The sequence below is a fragment of the Alligator mississippiensis genome, chromosome 3, assembly GCF_030867095.1.
Source record: "Alligator mississippiensis isolate rAllMis1 chromosome 3, rAllMis1, whole genome shotgun sequence".
Taxonomy (NCBI): domain Eukaryota; kingdom Metazoa; phylum Chordata; order Crocodylia; family Alligatoridae; genus Alligator; species Alligator mississippiensis.
In genome coordinates, this window is record NC_081826.1 from 182,238,103 (window position 1) to 182,256,161 (window position 18,059).

Sequence of the window (18,059 nt, forward strand, 5' to 3'; positions counted from 1 at the left end):
CTTAATTGATTTTATACTGATTACTGCAGAAGTTCCTTACAAACGATGGTATTGTTTGTTTTCTAGCATGAGAGCTTTTAATGTAAAAAGGAAGAAATATCAGTTTCTCTATAACATATTGCATCATTCATCTGGCAGCTGGCAAGAGCTTTAGAAAGACAGTATGTATGAGGGTGGCAGGGGAAAAATAAGAATTTCTTTGTTTTCTTTACATTCATGCACCTACTAGTACATTGAATGGCTAGTTCACTAATTTACTAATCCTTCCCTCTCCCAGTCTACCCATTTATTCTCTTGCTAAGTTGCTTCAAAACACACACAGAGGGTAAACATTTGGAAAAATGAGGGATGCATTGTTTTCAAATGAGTTGCTAGCCCATTAGCTCTGTAGTATTATTTCAGAGGTAAGAAATGTCCTTACAGCCCTGCAGTATCACACAAGCAATACTCTCTTGTCCAGAAGTGCATGCCATTGGGAAAAATTAATGACATCATGCTGTCCTAAACCCAGAATGTCTCTCTTTCTAAGATCCTAAGGGAAGGAAGGAAGGAAAACAGCAAAATAAAGACATTTGACTTCAAAAAAGCAGACTTTAACAAATTCAAGGAGCTGATGGGCAGAATCCATTGAGAGACAAGTCTAAGGGGAAAAGGAGTCTGGGAGACCTGGTTGTACTTTAAAGAACAAATATCCTTCATAGGCAGACAAGGTTCTTTGGGTGAATCTGATATCTTTTATTACTATTATTATTATTATTATTATTATTATTTATAACTTAAATAGTTGGAAAACAATTACTAAGCAAGCTTTCGGGTTCAAAAACCTTTTGTCAGGCTAAGGAAGTTTCAGCAGTTGGTGTGTGCTCTTTCTGGATGGAATGAAAAGTAAAGAAGCCAGCAACTGGGCTGGTATGCATACAAGACAAGTAGTCAGTGAAAATGTAGATTGAGGGGTCAATGGGTGAGAGACAGGCTGGGGGGGGGGGGAGGGGAAGAGAGAGAAGGGGGTTGAAAGTGGAGAGATACCTAGGAAGTCAGATGTCAGGCAGGTTATAATGTGTCATAAATCCAATGTCTATATTTAGTCCATGAATTTTTAGTATCCAGGAGGTTGATGAAGTGGAGTTCATAGGCTCATCTCTGCGAAGTGTTTTGTAAGTTTCCTTTGAGGATCAGGATTGAGAGATTGGAGAGAGAGTGGTTTTCTTGTGAGAAATGTGCCCCCACTGGTAATTGGGTATTTCTGTCTTTAATAGATTTCCGGTGTGCATTCATTCTGGTGCGCAGTTGTTGTTTGGTCTCTCCTACATATTTTCCATCCGGGCATTTGGTGCATTGGATGAGGTATATTACATTTCTGGAGGTGTAGCTGTAAGATCCAGGAATGCTGATGGCTCTGTTGTGGGGTGTAGTAATAGTGGGGGTGGTGGAGATGTGTTGGCAGGTTTTGCATTTCTTGTCATGGCATGGTCTGGATCCTTTTGGTGTGTTCTGGGGTTGAGGAAGTTTGCTTCTGGTGATGAGGTTAATGAGGTTCTGTGCTTGTTTGAAGACTTCCTCTGCCCTCTCACCTGCCATGACTTGTTATAATATACTTGATGTTCAATATGGGAGGCTGTCCATTTTGTGTGTTGTTCATGTCTAGGGTGTTACACACGGCTCCGAACTCCCCTATACTGTGCTCCATGCCTCGCAGATGTCATCCGTAATGCACAGTGCCTCACACTGACCAGTGCACCAGGATCTCACTTGCGACTCTTATTCCCCCCTGGAGCTTGCCATTACTAGTATCTATATCAGGGGTGTCAAAGACAGCTTGTGGATGGATCTGATGCATGGAGTCTCTTGATCTGTCCCCCAGCATTGCCCCTGAGTCTCATAGTTGACCAGTGTATGCAGCACCTGGCCCCATTCACAGGATCCAGAATGCAGTGCTCATTCCAGGCGGTCCAGGATGCATACCACACACACCTCATGCTTCAGCCAGTCTGTCATGGTGCCACACATGGTGCTCACCCCCACGAGTCCAGGATTACACTACATGCTATGCCCATTCCAGCTGGTCCAGGATATGTGCAATATGGGTCCCAGAGAGGAGGTGCCATGGATGCTGGATCTGGCATGCCAGGTGGGGTCTGTGGGCCTGCTTTGGCCTGTGAATCAGCCATCCACCACTCATCTAGTACCACTCAAGTAGGCAACAGATCTTGCTTCTATTCACAGCATTGGTAAAACGGCTACTAGTTTACCAGGAAGGAGGTGGAAATACTAGAGGGAGTTTCAAGACAAAGTTGAGTGGTGACTTGATGCCTGGGTAATTACGCATATAGAAGATGTGAGCCAGCAGAGGGCCTTTCTGACTTTCTGACAAGGGTTTAACAAAATCCAGTTGCTTGAAGTTTAAGACATTCCACATTGAAATAAAATGCAATGTCCTAGCAGTGAGGGTGATTAAATGTTGAAATGACGAGTGACTGGCTAGTTGGAGATCAATTTAGAAGTTAGCACAATAAGATTGTTCTGTAAAACCACATAGTGAAGGGCAAGAGGGGCTTCTCTGTATCACAGTGATAGTTCAATCAATGTGGATTGCCCTGGGGCCACGCCCTCCAGGGCTTCCAGGCTTTCCAGTGGAGAAAAAAGACCTGAAGTGCTCTGACTCAAACCAGGATTTTCAGAGTTTCTAAGCTCTTTAGTTGAGGACTCAATGACTCTCCTTACTCCCTGAATAGCTCCTTCCCACTGATACCCACAGAAAGTCAACAGAGTCTTCAGAAGCTGTGGCAGCTTGAGGCTTCATTCAGCCAAAAAAACAGAAATCAAAACCCCAAACACAATTAACATTTTCCAAAGGATCTTGTTTTCTTTTTCAGATTTTCCAATCTGAAGAAAAAAAGTTATCAGTTCTAATTTTTTTCTGATTTATAACATAACCTTTTAAATAATATCAGAATTCCCTACAAAATGGGAACTCCAAGTTTTGGACAGCCATTGTTAAGATACAGTTGCAGAATTAGAACTTAGTAAAAAACTGTGTAAAAGCAATGGGCATGTAGAATCTTACACAACATTTTCAAATTTGCGATAACTGTTTCAATACTTTTTAGAGTGCTTTGGAGCTTTGGAGTTACTCTTCTTAAAGATTAGGATATATTAGTTAGTTTTGTTTGGTCAAATAAAATACATGAGTTCAGTTCCTTTGTTACTCAGCAGTGGCAGTAGCAGCCATTTTGACTTTTTCTCCAGTGGAGACGTGCATTTCCCATTTTGCACACAATGCATCTTGTACATTGTATCTGAACCAGTAAAGTGGAAAGGAACAAAACACCTAATCTGTTAGTATAGGCCAGTGTTTCTCAACAACTTTAGACTCTTGGCCCTCTTGGAAAACACCAGCTCTTACGGCCCCTCTCAACATTTAGGTAGAGGTGTGATAGGATCTGATGCACAACTGTGCCTCATACAATTGTGCCTCCTGCCAAGATATATGTGCATGGCAGGAGATGTGATTGTGGCATCCAGCACCACATCCAATTATGCCTTATTACCAGTGCAGGGAGTGTCTGGGATCCCAGGCTCCCCCACCACTGGCAAGTAGCAAGCTTCTCAGGTTTTGCAGCCTGTAAGCTGTGAGACTCATACCTGTGAGATCATGTGATGCACCCTTGTGGCTGGGAGCCCCATCAGCTAATAAGGCTCCCAGCCACAGGGGTACACCTGGCCATGCATTCAATTAATGGCATAATAAGAATGAGCCAAAAAGTTATTACACATTTTTTGTGGAATAAGTTTGCGACTTATTCCTTGTTTTATCACTCGTGATTGAACTGATTGCATGTATGGCTGCATCACAACTTAAGACATGATCAACAAGTTAATCATGTCTTAAGATTCAAGTGTAGATGGGGCCTCAGCTGTCATTTGTTCTTTCACTATGGAAAAATAACAGAGTAACCCTTGTGTTGTAAAGAGCTGAGAGAGACCACAACAGGGCAGAACATTTTTACACTCTGGATTCCTATTTGATATCTCTGGGTTTATCTTGAGAATCATGTGCAGACATTTTCACACCTAGTGTTGAGCATCACCCTTAAAAGGTTCTCACCTGACCCTGCTTCAGAATCACTTGTATAGGCAATGAGAAGTAGCCCTGTGCTGATTCTCAGTGAGGTGACTGGAGAAGGTTTCCATGAAGAGCTTGTGGGAGGACTTGTCATAAGGCTTCCTGAAAATTTCAGGAGATGGAGGGTTCCATCCACTAAGCTTAAACATAGTGGAAATACAGCTATGAATCCAAGCTCTCCAGAGCTTGGATTAGTGTCTCATACACATCCCTATATGATATGTGCATAGCCACATCCCACATTTCCACTGTGTTTACGGAAATAGTATTTTGTAAGGAAAATGGTTTGGTTTTTGCCCTGTTGCAATGACCTATGTTGCTGAGTAGGAGTAATCTGAGGAGGAGGAAGAGGGCTGGAATGCAGCACAGTAGCTGCACCAGAGAAAAGGCCCTTCTGTTTCACTTGGCAAGATATTAAAGAAAAAAAACTTAAAGAATTGTACTCTTGTCTTTGAAATGCTTAAAGCAAAATGCAGCAAAACAGCACTGATTATTTTCTCTCCTTCCCTATCACAAGGGGGAAAACAGGCTCATTCTGAAAATCATGCTGATCATGAATGGGTACCTCAGCCCAGCAGGTTACGGAATCCCACTTGTGTAATCCTTGGACTGTCACATCCTCTTAATTTGTATGCCACATGCTGCTACTTTAAAAGATAATTATAAGCCACTACTATAAATTGTCTAGGCATTGTGTAGCTGCAAACAAAATGTGGGTGTTCTTTTTCCTACTTGTATGGTAATATTAGAGTGATGTTGTAGCTGTGATGGTCCAGAACTAATGTGTAGGGACCTACTTAAATCACAGTGCATTGAAGAGTTTTTCATGACCTAGTCATGGCGTGCAGAGCCAATTTTGCAGGTATTTCAGAGGATCTGTGCCCCTTGGCACTGATTGGCAAAGAGGCCCCACCCCTTGGAGCTGATTGGCAGAGAGGCCCTGTGGGGGAGAAGGGAGAACCACCATCTTGATTGCTGGCTGCCCTTTGTTCCATTCCACTCCTCAGCACTGATTAGTAGAGAGGCCCTGTCAGGGGGAGCAGAGGCGAGGGGACAGCAGCCATCTTGCCTGCTATGTTTTGTGCCGCCCCACCAGCTGACAGCAAGGACTGCTGGCTCCCACTGAGAGCCAGCACTTTATTTATTTATTCTGTTGTTGATTTTGCAGATTTCACAGACAATCCCAGATTTCATGAAACAATTAAATCCGCGAAACCACGAATTAAATAGGTCTCTACTTATACAAGAGGCAAGGATTTCTTAGCATGGTATCTTTTATTGGACCAACTGTATAGTTGGGACAGAGTTATACAAGCTTTCAAATGAAAGACATTCTTGCAAATTCCAAATCAGAGTAATGACCTGATGAATAATGCCTTGCATTCAAAAGCTTGTCTAACACTATCTCAATTATGCAGGAGGTCCAATAAAAGATATCACCCTAAGAAATCTTTGTGTCCCACCATTTTTTTCCACTGCCATTCACAGGGATGTTTGAACTTCTTTATTATGACTTGTAGACCTCTTACAACCAACAATGACCTACGCCGTTTTAAAAATGTACAAGCAAATTACTCCTGTGTTGATGGCTTTCCATTTCCTCACCCCTTTCACTGGTGCCACTCAGAAGTAGTTTTTCTTGTAAGGCTACTTGCACCCAAAGACTATGCTCATCTTGAAGAACTATCAAAAACATGAATGTCCAGTTAGATATTAGGATTGTACTGCAATATAGGTTGTGTGTTAATATGTTTATGTGTAGGTAAAGGATACCAAAAAACTTGGCAACAAGTAATATTGGCATAGGTTTAAGATGGCTGTATTAATCAGCATGAGTTATACCTTTTGTCCCAAAGGAGTACCTATACAATTAGTTTACCAACTGTTTAATACAATCTGTCTGTGTCACAATTTATAGAAACATTTACTTTGGTATATTTTAACATTTTTTATCCAAACTATTTTTCAACTCCCTCTGTCTGCAGTTACCATCATTCTGATTGCACAAGCCCTATAGGAAAAAGAAGGAAAGCTCTAAAACCTTTGTAAAATAGTGTAAAAAAATGTGATTTTAAGATTTTAGGGTTACATTAAGCAAATGAAGGGCTTTGATCTGAGTGGCTGGGAATTTCCCCAGTCCACTGGTATAGAGCTCTTGTTCCTCTCCAGTAGGCTGCAAGATATTGTTAAACCTCTTACTGTTTGAGAGCCAAATCAATGCCTCAGAACAGTCTAATTTGTGAACAACTTTGGGGAGGCAAAATTCCAAACTTTGGGGAAAATTAGGAAAAAACTATCAAACTATTACCATTCTAAAGCTTGCCTTATTATATCTAAAAGAAATTAAAAAGCAATAGGTTCACACATCTCCTGCCCATTAATATATATGCTAAAAGCTAGATAGACTGCTACCATGATGCAAGCGAACTAGTTTTTAGCTCAGGTATCTCTCTGCTACACTGTAATCACAGTGATTGGAATACAGACATAACAAACGTTTGGGGTTCTGTAATTCCATAATATCACCTTAAATTGTTCTCCTGGGAAACATGGTCCTATCATAGAAATGCACCAGACAGTGGGTGTATGTACACAAGATGCTTTACTGTGCTGTAGAACTAATACTCCGCAGTAAGCATCCATGACTACATGTGAGAACACTTACTGTGCAGTAATTGACTCTAATCACAAGTAAATTTCCTACCTGCAAATGCAAGCTGCAAATTTACTCATGATTAGTAACTGTGTAGTGTCACAACCAAATTAAGTAGTGCCCATGTCACAAACAAGTAAAACCATTCAAAACAGTTTTTTTCTGCACTAGGTTAACTAAGGGTTAACAATAATGATAGTAACCGCTTTTTTGCTGCGCATGTCAAAAAGAAATTTATTGCTGCGCCACCAACAGAGATAAAACTTAGCCTTCTGTGCTGTACATAAATCATTATAATTGGTCAAAGAAAACAAGGAGTAACCCTATGATAACACCCTAGCGAAGACCGCTAGATAATTGGCGATTCTAATTAAATTAATGACGTGGCAAAAAGCAATTGGCTATTACACAAATAAAACCCGTCTTCACTTCTGTGAAGAACGGGAGACCTCCGCGCACACACCTGAAAAACCTCTGAACGTATGCGTGAGAGTAACTGACAAATTGATCACTTGTCAGTTTCCCCCGTCTCGACCCAATTCTCAGACATAAATCAACGACCTGCTGGCCCGACTTTTCTCTCCATTTCTCTGCCCGACCAACGAACTCTTATGCAGACCGACATACGACCTACGAACCTTAAGCTGTAACTAACCAAGTATCTCTGACCTCTGCTATTCACCACCTTAATGGCATGAGTAAATAATCTTGCTTTGCAACCGATAAGCGTCCGCCTAATTAATTCCACTCCAAGCGTCACAAGTACCCGCCTGACGGCCTTCTAAGGCCCTGGACCCTTATCTGCCCGGGTGGGAGTCAGGGAGAGCTGCTGGCCAGCTGCCCAGGGTCCCGACATGTAGTAGCACATATATAGATCTCTGACTGGGAGCAAATGTTCTCTGTTCAGCTGGGCAGCAGGGGTTGGGAGATTACTGCCTGCCCCTGGGAGCTGCCTGCTGCCAGGGTGTGGGGGACAATGCTCCCCCGCCCCAGTAGCAGAGAGTTCCCAGTCCCTACTTCATGATTGCAGGGCTGGGACAAGGACATCCTCATTTCCCAGCCTGAGTCCCACAGTCATGGGACCTGGGCTGGGAGATCCTTATCTCCCAGCTCCGGCTCCACAGTCTGGCACTGGGAGATCCTTATCTGGGTTAAGGATCTCCCAGCCTAAGCCCCATGATCATGGAGCTAGGCAGAGAACAGGCTCTCCAGCCCAGGCCCTGTGACTGCAAAATGGGGGCTGGGAACTGCCCTGGTCAGGGGCAGCTCCCAGCCCTGTGCCCCAATTGGGTGATTGAGGTGCAGGGCTTGGAAAGAGCTGCAGGGGTGGGGCAGGTCCAAGACCCCTGCCTCATCCACCAGTGGGGCAGCTAACAGCAAGCTCCTGGCTGCCTCACTAGTGGATTGGGGCAGAGGACTGGGACTTGCCTCTCCCCTGCAGCTCTTTCCAAGTCCCCTGCCCTTGATTGGGGAGCTGTGACCAGGAGCTTCCTGCTGCCAGGGCAGGGGGACATTGTCCCCACCTGGGCTCCTTTGACGGAGCCCACCCCAGCAGCAGGTGGCGCCCTGAGGGCAGGGAGCAATGTCCTAGCCCCCACCAGGAGACAGCTTTCTCCTGGCCTTGTGCTCCCTGCTAGCCCCTGGGCTAACATCCCGGGGGAGCCTGGATCTGGTGCAGGGGGCTGATGCAGGGCCAGGAGGCATGGGAGCCGATTGCTGCCATGAGCAGCAAATTTGCTCCCGAGACCCTGCATGTGTAGATACCTGCCAAGGTCAGTTTATTTTAAAGTAACTTTACTAGAGTAATTTTCTAGAGTAATTTCTCTAGAGGAAACTGATCCTGCATGATTTGCATATGTAGACATGCCCAGCAAGTACAGAAAAATGGCTGTAGTGGTTTAGATGACCTAATACACCTAGTATTACATATATACTTCACTCCAGGCCAGAGGTTTCCACAACATGGGATGCCCGCCACAGGGCAGTGACTTTCCGGGGTATATAGATAGACATCTTTACTGTTCTTCAGAGATTCAATTTTATTTAAAGAATTAAAAATATAAAAACCCCAGTCTTTCATTGCAGTTTTGCATTTTGGCAACCATTAAATATCTGAGTTTTCAGAAAGCCTGTAATAATGTCTCTGATGTATAAACTACCCTATTCATTTCAAAGCATGCAAACGCCATTGATGATGTTTTAAATGTCAGCACTGTTAGCTATTTTATCATATAAGAAAGAGGAGAAAGTATGTTCAAAGGTCTACACAAGTCTTTCCCAAAATTGTAGGGGTAGGGGTACAAAAGGGAAAACTAGGAAAACACAGCACATAATGAGGTCTGCATTTGGTTTCATTTTCCTGAAATAGCACTCAGCTTTTGAAACTTAAAAAAATGCTCTAGGAAATGGATCAGAACACTTCCAATGCCAAAATGCTTCTGGTTCAGCATAGGGACAAAGAATGTGGGTGGCAACTGTGATGTTAGAGAGGATGTACTTGAAGATTAATTTGTTCACTTTTACTCCCTCTGTCAGTTTATGTGCCTTCTATTGTTAAAAAAAGTTAATCTCTGCCTACTGAGAAACTTCATCTTCATTTAAACACTACTTTCCAAAACATTTCCCAATACACCCAAGCAACTTATCTCTCAGAACATCATCTGTATTTCAAGCTATGCAAAATCACCAGAATTGTGAATTTGAATAGAAGGATGATAAAGCTTTTATGAAAGATGCTTTTTTGGACTTTGGCTTCAAGTTTATCACTCAGTTTGACAGGGACTTTCTTTCTTTTAGAAAAGTCTTCTAAAGACAGAGGAAAAAAGCTTCTTACTCTGTACATATCAGTAATCCAGATTTAAATCTATGGGCATCAGGGAGTTTTTTCATTACATTACAGTTACTGTACTCCAAAATGGAATTCAAATACAAGTGACAGGCCTTATGTCAGTGTTAGAAGTTTTTCTGTGAGCTACCTCTTTCAAACATTCAGCTATAATGTTTAAAACACAATTCTGTAGATAAATATTTCAGCTAAATGAAGACTTCTGATCTGATATGGGCTGTGTAAGGGCATGCATTTATGGTTTTAGAAGAATTGAAATAACATAAAAAAGACAGAACTGAATAGACTAATATTTGGGATAAAGTGAACATACATCACAGGAAGTGACATTTAGTCAAAACATTTCTCTTGAATTGCATTGTTTTAAAGTAATGATTCTCAGAGGTTTTATTCAGAGCAAGGAAAAAGTGACGGGGGGGATGTTTCCTAGTGTCTTACTTCAGTTTAATCTTTAATACATCTTGTAAGCAGAAGAATATGTGAAATTATATTCTTCCCCTTTTCTCTGCAGCACTATCACTTTCTTACAAAAAAACAAGGACTAAATAATACAATGCTAGCTTAGAGCTGGAAATGGGCAAGCTCTGATGTCTGACATAATTGCCATGAAGAAAAAAAATTAAAGTAGATCAGTATCATTGCATCTTGGAGTAAAATAATGAGTCTATTCTTTTACTATAAATGCTCAGTCATCCTTGTTACGTCTAGTAAAGATTTTGGCAGCTGTATCAAAAATTGACCTTTTCATTATAGTTATAAAAGGTTATAAATAAAGAGTTCCATACCTTATTACAGTGACAGGTGAGTAGAAAACCACTGTTGTGTAATCTGAGGACCGTTTAATTATCAGATCAAATAATAGATGGCAAATTGATGGCAAAAAATGCTTGAAAACTGTTTGTGAAGAGGAATGTAACTGCTACTTTGGAAATCTTGTAGCTCCCTGGAAGTCTGTGCAGACTCTATCCATCGTATTAAATGACAGATAGACAGACTCACTAGAAGCTAATGGTCGTTTAGGAACTAGTGTTTGAATCACTAGATAAGGTATAGTTTGTGTGACTATTAGTTACTAAGAGCCAAAAGGATAAAACTGTTCTTTTAATGTACCTAGGACACTTAAAAGCACAACTTTAAATCCCACCAGACCTGATTCAGTGTCTTATTCCTCTGAAACTGGTAGATCCAAGCTCCATGGAATTTACCATGTGAGAGGTTCCTAGAAAAGCTGTGCTCCAATGATTATTACAATGCACCCAGCCAATTTTTGCCCGTGTACATTTGGTTAAAATGTACTCCTCTTTTCATTTTTGGAGAGTTTGTTGCTCTCGGTCTAGAACAAATACGACATCTAGCTTGCTTAATAACTATTCTCCAACCATTTGGGTTGGTCTAATAAAAGATATCAAATTCACCCAAGGAACCTTGTCTGCCTATATCCTTAGACCAACACGGCTACAACCTAAACCCCTACATCTAACTAATGCATTGGAGTTTCATCTGCCTGCAGAACAAGAGAACAAAGGTCATGTGTTTCTAACTTCTGTGTCACCAAGCTGCTTACAGGATTTGAGTGCATGATTCTTCCTGAATGAGACATGTAGACTGGGTCTGTTGTACTATATTTAAAAACAAAAGATGTGCCACAGCAGATCAGATCATTTGATGGGCTACCCGTGGCAGCAAGAAATACTTGATGATTTTTGTTGAAAAATGGTTCTGACAAGTGACAGTACAAATGGCATAATCTTACTCAACATGTTTGATCAATGTGTATCTAAAGGTATGTTGTCTTGTTTTAGAGAAAAGATACTGAAAGACCTGGAAAATGAAATTACACAGTAGCAGGGTTTTTTAATAAATTTAGTTTGTCAAATCAGGTTTGGTTCTGTGTGAACAGAGAATATCAAATGTAATATTTATAGTTTAAAAAAGGGAAAAATTATCTGGGTAAATGAGGACTCATGAATCTGACCTCATTAAAATACCAGGCTTTGAATACATTTTGAAGGAAAGATTCATTAAAAATATACAGGTAAATGGAAAATAAAATAAAAGGCAATATAGATTGACTAAAGCTACCAGTGTGTCAGACTAACCTGGTATCTTTTTTTGGTTTCTTTTCTTTGAAAAAATAGCTGACATTTTAGGGGGAAATGTGGTAGGTCTAATCTATCTGGACTTGATAAAACATTTGAGGCAGTACCATGTGGAAAATTATTAGTTAAGATGGAGAAGATGATGACTAGTCAAAGAATTGTAAGGTGGCATAGGAACTAGTTGAAGTGGAGAAAATAATGGGAAAGGAAACTATCATAAGCTTGATAATTGTATGAATAGGATTATATGATGTGATTCCCTAAGATTGCAAGCTGCTGGACTCAGGGACACACAAGGTTCCTTCCAGGCCTATTTTCCTGTTTCTAAAAGCTGTTTCTTCTGCCTGTCCTACAAGGCCAATACAGCTAAGAGGAAACTGGATTCTCACCCTTTTTGTGCATCAGCAAAACAAAACTGCTAAATTTCCATCAGTTAGGTCTCTGTAATCAACAACATCATGTCCTTGAAGGCAATTAATTTGCATAGGAATCACTGCTCAGTGCCTAATTTGGTCTGCAGAATCATTATTATTGGTGATACCCAATAAGGTAAGAAAGTAACTTCACTCTTTCTTTTATTCTAGCCACTACAAAGCCAAGATTGTGGGCCTGGTTCCTAATAGTCCTCAAGCTTGCATAGTTATATACACCAGTGCAAAGTGAGTGTAAACTATAAACTGTCTGCCTTGCTGTTGTTTTAAATAGTCAGACAAAACTGCACAAGTGCAACACTGGCGAATTAGGCCCCGGGTTTAAGATGTGCTGCGAGTCAAGTCCTCATTTGACACACAGTTACAAAAGTTTAGTGTATTTGTTTAATCATATCAGGATGTCCATCGCTTCAAAGGGAAACTGAAAAGAATTCATCCCTTTTTCTGAGGAGTTTTTAGAACAAGCAACATAATGACTTTCATTTTTTACCAGGACTCTCAGTGCTAGATCTCAGGGGATACAATTCAGATTTATATGACTCCTACCACTGTTGATGGGAATGAAACATGATCTAAGAATGAGATGTATGGACTGTTATCCTGTAATAAACACAAACTGCCATATCCCTAATGGAAACTAGGCAGTTATACCATCTTGCAAGGACACAATAAGATACAGAAATCTTAAATATCAAACATTTTTTCTGGGACAGTGAATAGTGCAAATACCACCTAAATCTCTGGATTTTCTCTAGCAGTATTTACAAGAACAACAAAAAAATTCACAAATTACCTTCTACAATTTTAACAGCTTTTAACCTGTTTTTTTAATTTGTTCATTTTTATTCTGTATATATTACTTTCCTATAAATGATGCACAGTAAACATTGGCACTGCCAAAGCTCCAGGAAAAGGCTGCCCTATATTGTTCGATGACACTCTTCCAAAACACAGGCAGGTTACTGCTCATGTCCTAGAATCTCATGGGTGAGGTGTGTTGCTTGAAAGCTCTGTGGTAGTATCTGAACATTTTGGTTACTTAGCTTGTTTTTTAAATTAAATCAATATAGTCGATCTCAAGTTTATGATTTCAATTTATTTGTAATTTTATAACGTGATCTCTCCCATTTGGCTGTTTTACTCATTTGTATTTGTTTTTTTCTCCGGCAGTAGGTTATGGCCATGTCTGTGCTTTTATTGTCCATTCCATCAAGCTTTAAGAGAATGTGGTGTGTTCTTAGGAAATTGATTTATATGATTCTGAGGAAGAAAAATTTTATTCTTTTTTACTATCAATGATTAAGCCTTTATTCAATTAAATGATAATTCATACATGATTTTTCTTAAGTTTTCACATCTCTTCCTTTTCTGGTGTAGTCAGCTCTGCATCTGGTCTTCAAGAAGATCTGTTAGAAGGGTAAGAAGCTGTTTTCACTTAGAAGTTCCTTCACAGTTCTTCCTGTCATTAAGTCTAGAGATCTGTCAAACACTTGCGATGACAGCAAAGAGGAGGAGTTTGTAGTGGTAGGCACCTGTTGATCCTTCTGGATCATGGTGTATACATGACAGGTCAACTTCAGTGTGGATGCCTAGGTAGGAGTATGAAGGAATGTAGGCTGCCCAGAGCTCCCACCCTCCCTTTAGACCTTTGAAACAGAATCCAAAGGCCAGACTGAGTCTGGATGTTTGGTGCCTTAATGGCTGTAAAAGTAGACTAAAAGATAACTTCCTTGTCAGCCTTCTTTATCACTTAACTGTGCAGCAGTATCTGCCTTGTCATTAGTATTTTCTGTTGAAGACTTCCAGAGGTTTCAAGATTGGCTTGCCAAAACAACCAGTGCATTGGGTATGGAACGCCACAGTAGTGGAAAAATTGCACCAGTGATTTGGTATAGTGGCTCCCTAGCAATGTGGAAGAGTGCTGATCCCCAGACATCAAGGTCTTCATAGAATGAGGTAGAGACTTAAGAATAATACCAAACTCTGAGATAACTTAAGGCTAATATGCCTCGAGTAAGTTCCATGCACTCTAGAAGGATTTTATTTTTTTCCCGTGTACTACATCTACTTTTCTATTGTTATCAGCTGGGAAGATGGAAAGCCTAAGTTAACCTCATGGGCTTTTTTCTGCCTGTGATAAAGGAACAAAAATTTAGACCTTCTGAGGGGGGAATCATCATCCTGAGTAACAACTCAGATAGACTGGTGGGTAGCCAGGCTCCCTTAGCTCAGTGTACTTTGCACAGGACAAGGAAATCTCCAATGCACTAGGTAGTTTTAGTCAGTGTGGTACTTTCGATGGGGGGCTGCCACCCCAGCACCTGGTCCCTCTCTGTGGTCCAACCTACCTGCTGGCTTTATCCTGGCCCCACCTCATCTCCAGTCTCTTTCCTGCCATGAGTTTGATGTTATTTTGCTTCCTGTTGGAGGAGGTGGTCCCTGGAGTTGGGAGTAACCTCTCTAGACATCTTGCATGCCCGGCCAGGCCAGCATCCCCACCTGAGGCCTATACTCTCCCTCAAGTACTTCGCCCTTGAGGTAGTGTTCCCACAGGCTTCTGAACACCTGTTGGGGCCTCAGCTGTTGCAGCCTTGGCCCCCGCTTTTCTCTGGCCACCCCCTCAGCCTTGCTCCACTGTTTAAGATCTCAGCTCCCAGGTATAGGCCTTACCTTGGTGGCAGCCTCTCCCCAGTCTCACCACACCAGTCTCAGCCCCTATAGCTTGGGGCCAGCTTCTGGTACATATAGCAGGGGAGTGCCACCCAGGCACCCCTGCTCATGGCTTACTCTGAGCTGAAACATGTTCCTGTAGAAAATTTCAGTTTTGACAGAATGGCAATTTCTAATGGAACAATATTCCTTGTAAAGACTTTATAACAGCTCTATTTTTAATCAATCCTGTATGTTTTGACTATATTTTTGAGCATGCTAGAAACACCACCTATTCCTCTGTGGTATCAAAAATAATGAGACTTTTAAATTTCACCTGTAAATAGGTATAACTAGAGGATCTCTTGAAGTGGGTAAGTAAGAGCAAGAACAACTACAGCAAGGTTAGGTGGTATTTGTGCATCAAGTATTCAAAGGGGGAGCTGCTGGGAAAGTTTCTTGACTTGAATACACTTCTCCAGCTTCCAGTAAGTCCCAAAGGGTGATCCTCCAAAGGGGTACTCTGGTTATTTCTGAGCTGGGGAGACCAGTTTTGAGCTTTTTTAGGTATCAGATTTAGGTGCGAATAACCTAAAATCACCATTTTTAAGGCACATTAAGGGTGCATACATGTAGACCTGTGGCCTTAATGTGCCTTAAAAATGGCTAATGTGCCTCAAATTGACACATGTAGATATGCATGGAGAGAGAATTCCTCTCGGGTATCTAATAAATACCTAAATGGACTTAGGCACATTAGTCCAGTGTTACTCCACCCTACTCGCATCCAAAAAATGCCCTTAGGGGTGGGCCCCCTTCCTCCTCTTCACTGCTTTTTTGTGACTGTGACTTAAGGCCAATATTACAACCTACTGCAAAAGTAGAAGTATTAATGGTGTTTCAGAGATTCAATCAGCATGGAATAGGATTGAATTTAGGCACAGTGGTCCATTTAGACACCTAAAAGGTGTACAAGGATCTAGCTCAGATGATAGAGCCCCTTTAAGCATAGTCCCTTTGGATGACTATGCTTTATATAAATGTGGAATTTTTGTCTGAGGACAAGGAAGAATGGTGACCTTGCAAGCGGCAGGTTAGCGTCCCAAGCTTTTGTTAATTTTATGCACTTAAAGCTGGTAGTGCAAATCGACTAAAGTAACAGAAGGCAGAAAACATGAAAGTGAAGCAGCTGTAACATTTTAATGCTTTGGGATAATGTTTTTATGATGTGACAATTTTAGGCCTTGTCAGAATGTAATTGAACTACTGCTGCTTTAAGATCCACAATTGTTTTCAAACAGTAAAATATATTAATATGATGTAGCCCCCTGGCTCTAGTGGAGTGCACTGTGCTGAAGGTGATAAGTTTGTACCAGATGCACAAACTCCACCAGAGTCACTAGACAATCAAAGGTGCTACATCAGCCAAAGAGCTCTGTGAACATTAAACGGCAGTGGCAGTTACTCCATTACTATCTTAGCTGAGAAAAGTGGATTAGATCTGGAAGCAGTCTTTCTAGAAGGAAAAGTGGGGTTAGAGAAGCAAATGTGTCTTCTGTAAAGGATGGGTTTTAGCTATGAAAACCTTGGATTTGTACGATTCTTGTGCAGTAGCCCAGCACCTCCTATACTTCCATAGCCTAATGTTGTTGCCTGTTTGTAGCCCCTAGTGAATATAAATAATACCCTAAGGACTTTGGCAGCTGCAGCAACTTTTCAAGTGTAAAATTTACAGTTTAAAATGTAAGCCATGTGCAATATTGCAATGGACTCTACCAACTGAATGCATCTTCCATGTAGAAGATCAAGGTCCAATGAGAATGAATCGGTTTAATTTTAATTAATGTTATTTGTTCATTTAATCAACTTTATTTAATTGTTCCTTCAAAAATGTTATTCCTTAAGTGTAGCTTTTAGCTCAAGATGGATCCTCAGCTCAGCCGAAACTGTTTTAGGGTATAAAATCAACTTCAGCTCCCAAGGGCAAAAGCCTATTTTGTTTGTGTCACGTTTTAATCCAGGTTTTTCATTTGGGTGTGTTGGTTTTATGTATGTACCTTTTGTTAGGAAACTTTTTACAACAAGGTGAAGTACTCTCAGAATTCCTTGCTTTATCTTCGTTCAAGAACTCCAAGTGCTTTAAATAAGCAGGTAGAAGCTGTAGCATGTCTGTAAGAGAGGAAATCATGTGTGAAAAAATGCCTTGCTCTCTCTGCAAGCGATAGGTACAACAGACATGGTCAGAAGCTGCAGAGCAGGAGGGAGGAGGGAGTGAAACCTTTCTCCTCCCCGCATGTCTGACAGCTAGCTCATACAGAATAGAGAAGATAGTTCTTTGTCACCCTCCTTGGGAAGGGGGTGGGCAGTGAGGCAGTGAGCCTTTCCCACCCCAATGCCCCATGTTTCTAGCATTAAAATCCTGACCACACCTCCAACCTTCATGCTGTTTTACCCTTCCAACCTTCCGATTTCTTGTTAAACATTGATTGCAAAGAGTTAAACTGTTTCCATATGTCTAGTATGAGAATGGAGTTTGTATCCGTTGGCAACCTCAGCTGAATCCAGCTGCAGCTGCTACCTGTGTGTTCCACTATGTGTGCGCACGTGTGAGCCCGTGTGTGTATGCAGTGACATCTGAACCATGCCCTGACTGTGTGAATGAAACTGTTACGTCTTTGTTGGGGGAGATATTAATTCTGAGCAATTATACCCCCTCATCTGCTCAAAGCTCACAACAGACCATGTCAAACAATATACAACAGAGAAGAATGCAAATAAACTTCAGTCTGCATAGCCCAGCAAAGTAGTTAGCCGCCCACTTACAAGATACTAAACTCTTGTACACATGATACACAAAGAATGCTAGCTACTTTCACCAATCCCTTTGGTCAAAAAAACAAACAAACCTGCTCCTTGTCTTTATATCTGTGAGATTGGAGTTCTTGCTAATAAAGGAGCTTTTCCCATGATGCAGTATGATAAGGATTGGCCTACATGTAGCCCAGCAAGCCACTGCTGATGTTTTCTTGATTAGGTGTCTTATCTTCCATTGAGCTGCATCTGATGAAGGTTGCTGACAGCATAATGGCAGGGAAAGCGTCGGACAGCTCCATAAAATGGCAGCTATGTTATGACATGTCAGCCAGGACTTGGTGGATGGTAAGTTGGCATGATAACATTTTTTTTTCTCTCTGAAAGTTTTTTTTCCTCCTTTCTGAACTCCTCCTTCATTGTTGCGATGCACGTGTTACAAAGTTCA

The 18,059-nt window shown here is 41.2% G+C and overlaps 1 long non-coding RNA gene across 1 annotated transcript; it reads right to left on the bottom strand.

Moving 5' to 3' along the window:
* Positions 1-13,227: 13,227 nt before the first annotated feature.
* LOC109282304 (uncharacterized) lies at positions 13,228-17,850 on the bottom strand. Its single transcript, XR_002089242.2, has 3 exons — positions 17,707-17,850; positions 16,858-16,969; positions 13,228-13,557 (listed from the first exon to the last, which is right to left on the bottom strand). It is a non-coding gene; the product is annotated as an uncharacterized LOC109282304 (long non-coding RNA).
* Positions 17,851-18,059: the final 209 nt, after the last annotated feature.